The sequence below is a fragment of the Mytilus trossulus genome, unplaced genomic scaffold (assembly GCF_036588685.1).
Source record: "Mytilus trossulus isolate FHL-02 unplaced genomic scaffold, PNRI_Mtr1.1.1.hap1 h1tg000158l__unscaffolded, whole genome shotgun sequence".
In the NCBI taxonomy this organism is placed as follows: Eukaryota; Metazoa; Mollusca; class Bivalvia; order Mytilida; family Mytilidae; genus Mytilus; species Mytilus trossulus.
Genome location: NW_026963304.1, coordinates 3,578,995 through 3,591,113, shown reverse-complemented (window position 1 = coordinate 3,591,113; position 12,119 = coordinate 3,578,995). Strand labels below are relative to the sequence as shown.

At 31.9% G+C, this 12,119-nt stretch overlaps 1 long non-coding RNA gene across 1 annotated transcript; it reads left to right on the top strand.

The window, feature by feature from the left end:
* LOC134700537 (uncharacterized) lies at positions 1-1,892 on the top strand. Its single transcript, XR_010103923.1, has 3 exons — positions 1-108; positions 972-1,059; positions 1,619-1,892. It is a non-coding gene; the product is annotated as an uncharacterized LOC134700537 (long non-coding RNA).
* The last annotated feature ends 10,227 nt before the right edge of the window (positions 1,893-12,119 follow it).

Genomic DNA, 12,119 nt, shown 5'->3' with positions numbered 1-12,119 from the left:
CAATATTCTGTGTACAAATGTGAAACCTTTAATTACAATTTGAATCTTTTTTTATAGGGAAAAGACAAGCCTAGCAAGGCAAAAAACAGAAAGTCACATGAAAACAAGGTGAGTTAAGTCCAGTGATTTGTTTATTTTTATACAACTATGAATCTATTCAGGGAATAGTTTTAAAAAGAAACAAAGTTCTTCTTTCATTTTCTATTAACATATAGAACATAGCGACAATTGCATATTTCTAGTTGTGAAGGTAAGAGTTATAACATAATATCAATAATAAGAATTTAACACTCACGGTTTTCCATAAGTGTCAATTGCTTAATTCAGCTTAAGTTGTTTGAAACACTTCTAACATGATGACCCAAAAGAAAACATATATTCATATTATTTTTACGTTCAGATTTGTACGTTGTGTAACTATTCAGCTTTTTGGAAAATTGGTTGGGATCCAGTTTGCGGGAAAATTGGGGAGGGTGTGTAAATCCGGAACATCATGATACATTTGCATTGTTTGTGAACTTCAAAAATAAACTAAAAAATATTTCAAGCCATGTTTCATTGCTGGAATGATTTCACACTTAATTAAAATATTTGATTGCGTTTTACCTGACGTTAAGTTGTGCCACATTTGTACATGTTGTATGTCTGTCCGAAATCAGTAATTTAGTGGTCATTTTGACTGCTGTTTGTGATCTATGATTTCATTTATATTTATCGGCCGTTGATATTCACGTTTAACAGTTTGACATTATGTTAAATCGTATTTTTTAACTTACACTACGGCATATGATTGCTTGTTGTTGAATATTGTACAGTAAAATATAGCTGCTTACATCCAAATCTATTAACGTCTATGTGATAGTGTCACTAGAAATCATACCACATCTTTGTAATCCTATCTAGTTTAAAACATATTATTATAATAAAATTAAATTCTAAAGATGATTATAATGTTCTGATTTTTTTCTGAGGATTTCGCAGTGAACGAAAAAGTAATGGGCTTCTGGAAACTGGAGAAGAAATGGTATAATGCAACAGTCTTAGAAAAAACTAAATCAGGTAAACCATTATATAAATCAAAAGAACGATGATTAATAAATTGATTGATAGTCAGGTAGTTTTTTTTTGTTTTATTTACGGCCACATTGTGCACTCTAGGCTATATCATAGATATAGGAAGATGTGGTATGTGTGCTAATGAGACAAGTCTCCATCCATGTAACAATTTATAAAAGTAAACCATTATAGGTCAAGCTAGGTCCTGCGGCTTTGGATCATACCGAGCAGCAAGCTATAACGGGACCAAAAAATTACTAGTGTAAAACAATTCAATCAGGAAAACGAATAGCGGTCTAACTTATATAAAAATTACCGTTTGTATTTATTGGCTGATAACATTGGCGTGTCTGGAGAGAACACAGAACATTACATGTCGAACTAACAGAAACAATGACATAACATTCGAAGTAAAAGACTCACTAAGGAGTCAACATTTCCATATAAAGTCAAGGGAAACATTGTATGAAAGGAAAGATGTAGATATATTTGATTTGATGTTATAATGCTTAATTTGTGTTTGGTTTTCTGTCTCTTTGATTGGATAGTCTCTATTTTACAGGTTACAAAGTCGTATTTGCAGACGACAACTTAGTAAGAGTGTTAAGTCTACAAAATCTACGAAAAAAGACATCGAGATGAATTCAGCTGAAGGTGTTTTGTTTATATATGAACTTACAAGAAACTCACAAGTCATCTGATAATGTTCTTAAAACAGGATATGATAAACAATATCAACAACAAAACGAAGCTGTATTTCCTTGTCCTTGAACAAAAGACATTTAACATCAGTCAAATGATCCTATATATTTATACATGTATACAAAATTGAACAAGGTTATATACAAAAATGTATTTGTTATTTAATTTATATTGGGACGTTATCATGATATCTTAATGATAAAAAAATAACATTCACAGAATTAGCTTGTTTGGTCTGAATGTTTTTGTAATTTGATATGACAAACTGTATGAAGAAAAAGAAGTAATTATCACACCATCAATGAAACAACTTCAATGACGAAAATAAATAGATGAAAAAGACATCTACATGTAAATGCAAAAATCATCAACAACAGATAGATGTGCATAGAGTAAGTTATAAACTCCGAGTGTGTTACAATATTATGCACATAAAGCTGTTCAATATAGTTGCAATATTGAAACATGTAACAATGTGTCATAGAGCACTTTTTATAGTCACACAATCTTAGCATATTAAAATTGATGAAGATGTACTTACAAACATTTTTATATTTGTGCAAGTTATCGAGTTTCATCATTAACAGAATTTCTTTAACATTTATAAATTCACTAAAACATCACCACCGTTTACATACAGGATAGATATTTTCTGAACATCAACAGCTTCAGGAAAACTATTTGAAATTTGAAAATATCGATATTTGGTATAACAAATTGATTGGAATTGATATTTAGTAGTGCGGTCAGTAGGTCTGCTGATTAAACAACCATAGATTTAAATTCCTTGTTTGTGTGCGTTATGTGGTTTCGTAAGAATATAACAATCCCTTATGTTTTTGTGGGTTCTTGTTGCTTAGTCTTTAGTTTTCTATGTTGTGTTTTGTGTACTATTGTTTGTCTGTTAATTGGTCTTCTTTTTAAACCATGGCGTAGTCCGATTTTTTTTTCGACTTGTGATTTTGAATTTTCTTCTGGTATCATTTGCCTCTCTTTTAAGGAGGTTTGTTTCTAATGATGACGTTTTAAAGTAAGCTCCTCGTGTTTAAAAGCAATCTGTATTCAAAACATTCTGCCTTCTTTATACGGATAACAAAAAAATATTCAAACATTTTGTCAGGAATCTGATGTTCAGTAGATATCGTTTGTTGATATGGTTCATAAGCGTTTCTCGTTTCTCGTTTTTGATATAGATCAGACCTTAGGTCTTCCTGTTTTAATGGTTTTACGCTAGTCATTTTGGGCCCTTTATAGCTTGCTGTTCAGTAGGAGCCAAGGCTTCGTGTTGAATACCTTTTTTATACCTATAATGTTGTTTTTTTCACAAATTGGGCCTTGGATTGAGAGTTGTCTCATTGGTACACATTTGTTTCATAAGTAGTCAACTGTCTAAACACTGTCTAAATTTCACGACTTGGGATGACAGTTTTAGTACATTAATTTTTTTGATTTGCCGTAAATTTGAATCTTATGAAATAATAGGGAAATTTCCCCAATTTGAAGTCAACAATAACTTATTTGAACATGAAAAGATTATGGGGAAATTACCCCAACTTGTAGTCAAAAATATCTAATATATGAACATGATGAGATTATGGGAAAATTTTTCCAATTGATAGTCAACATTATTTCTATGATTTGAACAAAATGAGATTATGGGGAAATTTCCCCATTTGATGGTCAGCAATATTAAAGCTTGTATTTTCCAATTATCTTATTTAATAATTTATAAATAATCTTATCGAGGGGATTTCCGCATTCTGACGTTTTTGATTGTAGATGTGAATGTGGGGATATTTCCCCATTCTATAAATGTTATTGGTTTTATATGTGACGTGTGTGTTGGGATTTTCCCCACTGGTACGTTTTCCAATTCAAGAAGACTATTTTTCTTCATTGAGTGGGGAGATTTCCTCCAATTTGATAAAATCATGTAGGAGCATTTCCATTATCTTATAGAGTTGTTGACAACAAGTGTTCATTTCAATTCACATCGTCAACCGAATTTGAAACCACCAAAAAAAGAGAATAAAATATAAATTCTCTTTTTCAAATAGAATGCGTTAATAAAAATAAATCAGAGTGTACATTTGCATTTTAATACACACAATACCATTGAAATGCTGAAAGACACATTAAAATTTTTTCAGTTACTATTATCCGATAAAGAAATTACGATTATCAAACAAGAAAAATTCCATATAGTTACGATTATCATCCCGAATTTTTCAACGGCAATTTTCAAAGCGCTTAGACAATTCCAGTGCACCGTTACGATTCAAATATGATGTAATGGTATAGAAAAAACTTGCAGCTGAGTAACTAGTGACAAAAACATGCTACATTTGAGAAAAATGACTGTAAAGATTTCACCTATATCTGCCGTCGCCATATTGGGATAATCGTAGTTGCAGTTACGATTATCTCTTTAATACCAGTGATGGTGAACTTTGCCATTTCCCTTGTACTACTATTTAATTTTTATACGACAATTCTTGACTTATAAAGATATTTTTCGCTGGAATTTACTGATTATCAAAGTCATGTGATTCGATATGGTGAAATTCAAATTACAATTATTATAACACATTGCGTAGGCTGAGGATGACAATTATGACACCTTCAAAGCGACACAGGATTTAGCAAGAACATATTGACTTCTATTTCACTATTCCACCAAATAGAAAGTAATGCTCTATAGACTATTACACTCTCATGAAAAAAAAAGTTCCACAGCAATAGTATCTAACTACGGAAACATGTTTAACCCCAAACGCCCCAGCCTATTTTAAAATAATAAAGCTGAATAATGATTCCCAGTCAGTATAAGCTCGATATAATTTAAAGTCGTAAGTACGAACCATTTGATTTGAGGAGACAGTCTTAGATATTTGAGAGAAAAAAAAATCTAGACGCAAAACAAAAATCTTGTCCATTTTTTTGCTATTAGAAACGAAAATACCCAACAGAATTATTTAGCATTAAATGAACATGATGAATAAAAGCGGACATATTTTTTTGTGGCAGGGGTTTTCATGTCTGACCAGAATGTCTGTTTTCGCCGAACTGATATATATGAAATACCTTTTAAGACCATACTGCAACCTGCCTGCTGGGTGTGACCTTTATGTCATTAACAATATAAAGTAGAGGCCTAGAATCTTTTGAATTGAGGTCCTTGGTTGATGACCTTAAAATTGAGCTCAAGGTCATAGGTAAATTTAACGTTCTAGATTTTGACCTTTGCTTTTTCATGAAAAGCCATGGGACTTTTGGCAAAAGATTGCAAGCAATGTGACCTTGAAAAATCCAAACGGAAGTGACCTTTTGTAAACCGGAAGTAGCCATTTTTTGTACTAATTTAATGTAAAAGTATATAGAATCATCTATTTTTGGAATCAGTGTCAAGTAAACTATCAAAACATACCGAAAGTAACATCTTTTAAACCGGAAGTAAAAAATGATCTCATCATTTATATCTTTTTGTATAGAAACCATACATTTTTGGAATCAGCGTTCAATAAGCTGTCATTTGACGCTAAAATTGACATTTAAAACCGAATTTTAATATTTTCATATAAAAAAGATCCTTACTGGTGGAAAGACCATCAATGGTTCTCTGAACAATTGGTTTTTAATTATCATTGTCATTTTGATTAGTTTCGTTTGTTTCCTATTTTGAAATAGGACATTTATTTTCAAGTGCGTTTCACTGTTCGTATTACTGTGTGTTTTTCATTCTTTATTGGCTAGAGGTATAGAGGAGGGTTGTGATCTCACGAAACATGTTTAACCCCGTCGCATTTGTGCGCCTGTCCCCATTTAGGAGCCTCTGTCCTTTTAAGTCTTGTATGATTTAAATTTTAGTTCATTGTTATATTTCGAAGTTTAGTATGACATCTATAATCACTGAACCTGTACACTTTTTTGTCTAGGGGCCAGCTGAAGCGCGCCTAGCACAACGTTCATTGCGACACTATAGATTAAGTATTCCTTCCGTGTTATTTCTTGGAACTGAAATAAATCATCAAAGGCAATATATTATCGTCATACAATCGATAAAAAAGAAAACAAAACGTTTAAAGTTGCATGCGACCGATGCGCTTTTTCTGGATCTACCTTCATCAGGAATGTCAAAAAGGCGAATAATACTATTTGGTTTACTGCGAGTTGGTCAGTTTTCACTGTTACTTCTAAATGTTGGGCACTGGGAACACTAAATAGCTCTTAATTATTTATCTCAAACGCTAACCTTATATGAGAGATTTAAATCAAATTATTTAATTCCGGTTTAAATAGGTTTAATTTTTTTTTGATTGATGCACAACCTTAAAATTTCAGGATACTGTTATCCCATGTGATGTCTAATATGTTTTATATATAAAAAAAAAAAAGGCTTCTTCTTTCCATTATTTATTTTGTAATTAAAAATGATTTGATATATTTCGTGCTATTCATTTATAACTAAGAATGATTGTTATCAGAGCCGTGTTTACATCAGTGTTTACAGGTACCCCTCTTTTCGGCCCTTTTCTATTTTTGATATTGTTATTAAAAATTTTAAAAATCAAACTTTCAAAAAGTGAAATAATCAAAATTGCACGTTAGGTTTAGTATTTTAAAAGTTTGATCAAATTCCTAAACTATCAAATTTATAAACGATATTAAGAATTTTAATATTTTAATAAATTGGTTAAAATTTAAAAATCTAAAGTTTCAAAACTTTTTAAAACTTTGAATTGATAAGTGTTACACGGACTCTTATAATACTGATCCATTACAATAATTAATGATGGGTTGCACATTCCTCTTTTATTATTTTCGTGCTACACACAGTAGCTAAGCGTTTGGTCATTTCAGAAATAACGTATCATAAACAGAGAAATGTCTTAGTTTATAAGGAATACTACAAATGTATTGTTTTCGATTTTAATTGGATGACCAGTTATCTTTTAATTTCATACTGTAAGAATAGAGCTTCTGTGGGGCTTATTTTTACTGTATATGGATCACTCACGGGGTAAAATTGAAAAATTGTCGAAACGTATTGGACTTTTATGTATAGCATAGTCCGAATTATATACTTAATAGGATACAATTCACATAATAGTTATTTTGCACTAAAAATTGCTGTGCCATGCCTTTTTCAAATAAGATTAAAAATCGTATATGTTTAAGTAAAACTATATTTCGAATAACATCGCTGACCAACATAAATAAAAAAAAAATAAAAAATGCAATGAACGGTTTTCTCCTGACAGATATTTTGTTCTCCTTGAAAAATACTGGGTAATGATATGTCTAAATTGCAGTCCCGAGTAATCTGATGATGTTTATTTAGAGTTAAATGATCAGAAATGCACAATAACATATATGTATAAATATATATGTTTTTAGATACTTAAAGTATATATGTTACAGGGAATTTGTAAAATCAGGGATTTTGTAAAATCACTGAAATTTCATGGAATTTGTAAAATCACTGAACTGATTTGTGATTTTATAATATCCCTGATTTTGACCAGTGATTTTATAAAATCCCTGATTTTGACCAGTGATTTTGTAAAATCCCTGATTTTGACCAATGAGTTTACAAAATCCCTGAAATAATTAAGATCTTTTTTCACTGATTGTTTTCAGGGAATTTATAAAAATAAATTCATTCTTATTGATTGAAAAATTTCTGTGAAAAAATCTTACAGCAGTAACACTCAATAAGTTTAAGGTTAATCTAAGTGAGAAGTTTTCATGCACTTAACAACTAACATACTGTAGAAAAATGGCTCTGGCACAGATGTCTGTAAATCAAAAGCAAACATACACACAGAAGTTACTCCAAATGATTGAGGGAAAATTAAAGTGCAACATATGGAACCGGGAAAAAATAAGATGAAATTTTGGAACTTATTGTCAAAGAGCCACAGAAAGAAGACAAAACAAGCTCTTATTACTACCTAGTTTAAAAAAAAGTAACTTACTGTTTATTATAGTTTTTTTCTGTAATTACTACAAAAATAAAACCAATTATTTCATTTTTTTTAAATAATATAAAAATCAAATATAAAAACGTTTATATTCACAAATGGAAAATAAAACAGACAACAGAGAATAATGGTAAGAATACGGATTTGCATGTCAACGTTTTATTTACTTTGGTCATATCTCAAATACATGTATCCTATCACAAAGTGATAAAAGTTTAAATAAATTTCTAAACTTTCTCATCTCTTTTAATCCAAATAAAAGTAAAGTAAATATTTTGTTTAATGTAGGTATGAAGTTCTTCAACGTGGAGATGTGAAAAAAAATCGTTAAAAACGGTATTCATCAGATGAAAATGTAAACTATTATGTATGTCTTGAAGAAATGTACAGCATAGTGCAGAAAATTTACATATCAATAGCTATATATAGGTCATGGTGGTAGGGAAAACATGGTAAAGGAGGCAAATAGAAAGTACGCAAATGTTTGATATGAAGCTTTAGAACTTTACAAGGAACTTTGCGAGGAATGCCAACTTAAAAAACGTAGAACTGCTAGTAAAGGCATTGTCGTTAAGCCTATACTAAGCAAGAGTTGAATTCCCGAGGACAGGTTGATTTGATAGACATGCAATCATTCAAATACAACGATTATAGATTTTTAATCGTATACCAAGATCATTTAACAAAATTTGTAATGTTACGCCCACTTACACCAAAGCGTGCATATGAAGTAGCAATGCAAATACTTGATATCTTTCTTCTTTTTGGTACTCCAAACATCCTTCAAAGTGATAATGGTGCCGAATTAATGCAAACATCATAAGTGAGCTTAAAAACTTATGGCCAGAATGTAAAATTATTCATGGTAAACCTCGACACAGCATTGAGCGAGGTAATGCTGATGTCAAGGATATGGTTATCCCATGGATGTGAGATAACCTTTGTAAAAATGGCCTGTCGGTGTCAAATTTGTACAATTTGAGAAAAACAAAAGTCATTATTCAGACATAAACAGACCTCCCTACAAAGCTATGTTTGGGGTAGACGCAAGAGTTGGGCTAACATCATCTTCACTCCCTGATGAATTTACAGCTAAAATTGACAGCGAAGAACATGTGTCAGATTTAGCAAACATGGCGCTTAATATAAATACTGATGACGAAAACATATGCACAACTGATGATGAACAAATGGAGATTTCTGAGCCACAACCTACTGAACCAAAAACTAACATGTGTGTTGTATGTGAAGCAACTGCATTGAATGCAACTTCCTGTGCTTCTTTTAACAAAACTGTACATGTTTTATGTGGAAAATCTATCATAACAGAAGACTTTCTGTCAAAAGTAATTTGCTCTCTGTGTGATACAGAAACAGTCATTGAAAAAGAACGTGCAAATGCTTCCGAGTCAATGATAACACAAGCCAATTGTATGTTGAGTAGGTCTAATAGAGTTTTAGAAAAAGTGGACATTGGATGTAATGTTGTTATTCCTATCCCAGTCGTTGATCGTGGAAAAGGTGATCCCCGAAATATAATGGCTATTGTCCAAGGAAAGTCAGAGAAAGGCTATTGTCTTGCTACCAAGCATGGTATTCTGTTAGGGTCATACACAAGAAACAAGTTTAAACCCACTGATTTCTTGTTTTTGAGTCCATCAGCTGTTTCAATGGAAAATTTTACATTTTTTCGACAAGCTGTTAAACTCTCTTCCATTTGTGATGGACAAGGATTTTTTAAATGTGGATGTTCTGGAAGGAACAGATGTGAACAAAACAGGGGTGCCTGTAGAAAAGCAGGACAATTATGTAATAGTAGATGTCAGTGAAACTTGTCATGCAAAAATAAGTAAATTGTGGTCTAAATATCTGTTTATATGCCTTTAATTCATTATCATTATATACTAGTTTTAGCTCATAGTATTTACTAAACAAATGCATTTTAAATTATTAGTCTATTTTTATATTAAGAAAAACACATTTCTAATAGCAAGTTAAACTTGTAATCATGGATTTTACAAAATCCATAGCTCTATTTTCAGTGATTTTATAAAATCCCTAACAATTTTAGGGATTTTACAAAGCCACTGAAACTGTTAGTGATTTTACAAATTCCCTGTAACATATACATATTAAGTTTTGAATATGATGAAAGTTATCATCAAAATGAGATCAAAATAAGAAAAAAATGCCCTGGTGCGGAAAATTTTGTGGTAAATTGATCATACTTCTTAATTTTCTTATTTCAATCAGAGTTTTAAATATTGTTTGTTGCCTTAATGATAACATGACTTTTTTAACTGTTCTAATTTGTTTGCTGGGCATTACCAATTATGACTGGATTCGGTAATTTCTGCTAAAAACAATCCGAAGTTTACTGAATCTGAACCACCACCATCACATACATCAATCATCATCATCACCATCACTGATCATCACCTTCCTCAACAAAAAACGTATAAATGTTGTGACCACTGCATATAATGTTGTGACCACTGCATATAATGTTGTGACCACTGCATATAATGTTGTTACCCCTGCATGTAATGTTGTGACCACTGCATGCAATGTCCCAGCAACTGCACATATTGTTGGGACTATTGCGTATAATATTGTGAGCACTGCATATATTGTTGTGAACATTGCATATAATGATGTGAGCACTGCATATAATGTTGTGAGCACTGCATATGATGATGTGACCACTGCATATAATGGTGTGACCACTGCTTATAATGTTGTGACCACTGCATATAATGCTGATCATGAACATAAGGCAGTCATGGCGTTCCATACATATTTGTACGAGAACATGTTAATGTGATACGAATATTAACCCTGCTTTTTACTAGACCGACACCCTGAGCCGGATTTTTAATATGCTAGTTCACAGGGAAACAGTCCGAAGGAAGACATGTCACCTTACCCGGACTCATTATTCTGATTTCGAGCCGAGCAACCTTTGGCTTACTCTTTAATTTCGCGTGCTTAGCAGGGAAGCAGCAAATATCAATTTGAAAGTCTTTGGGTTTTTTTCCGGCCAAAGTTCGAACCCATGACCTCCTGCACTCGAGCCAACCATTGTACCACGAAAGGACTGTCAATAGACAGTTACCCGTAATGTAAAAGGTTTCGTGGGAAGCCGCTCATATATACACCTCCAGTCTCAAGTAAACAGGGTTAACGTACCAACAATTTTTTTTTGTCATTGGGCGGAATGTTTTTTTTTTGTAAATGTTTGATTCCAAATTTCTTGAGAGAGATTTTATCTATTTCAGAAGGGAAGCGAAATAGTTTTTGTCCATTTAAAATGAGGGAAAAAATAAAACAATAATGAAATTAAAAAAAAAGCATGTTATTTTCTATTAAAGTCGAAATATTTGTTTGTCCTGAGCACACGGAAATACAAGTGCTCCTGCTCACAATAAATGAAGAGTCGGTACATAACCAATCTGATTAAGATACAAATGTACAGATCATCTGTCTAAGCTTTGGTTACAAGGATCTGACGGTTCATTTTACTTTCTGTTCTGGTAAATATTACATCAGCCAATGAAATTTCAGCCTTCATATTTTTGAAGGTGCGGATCAATCCGACAAAACCAGAGATTCCCCAATGGTCTTAAAAACAGAAAATAGAATGGAACGTTTTCAGATCGGCGTAAGCAAAGCTTGAACATATAATTTCTATAATTCATTTAGATTGGTGTCTAAATGAACATGAAAAACTGCATTATTTTATTGTTTTCTGAGACCTGTTGGTCTCTTACAGATGGAAAGTTGTGTTTCAAATTAAAAAAGTGAAGATTTACTGCAGCAGTTTTTAACATTTTGCGTTTATCCTGGAAACTTCAATAGATTGCAATGCGTCTGAATAAACTCTATAGTAAGTTCAGAGTAATCTTGATAACTTATCTATAGAAAAACCTTTCCTTGCAAAAATAGCATAGACAAGAACAGATTTGAAAATAAATAATTTATAGTTATGGTCATTTCCTTTATTTAGGGGTGGGGACGTGTTGTTCAAGTTGCCTACTGTGAAAACGTTTACAAAATGGGGAATCCTTAATAAATGTAAACACAATACGATAGAGGAAAAGTTACTGCTGTTAAATTGGAAATTTATAATTAGGAGGTGGGAAAAAACATTGGAATTTCTCTTATTTTTTTCAAGTCTACACCTTGAAGAAGGAAAAATAATCTAGACCCCCCTTTCCAAATACATAAGTATATTTCAAATCCCTCGCCCCAAAAAAAGGCCACCACCGAACAATCACACACACACATCCACACACATTTTCAATACTTTTGTTTGTAATAACAACAAAAAAAAACCAACGCATTAAGTTTCTATTGCATTATAAGTTTAAAATATCG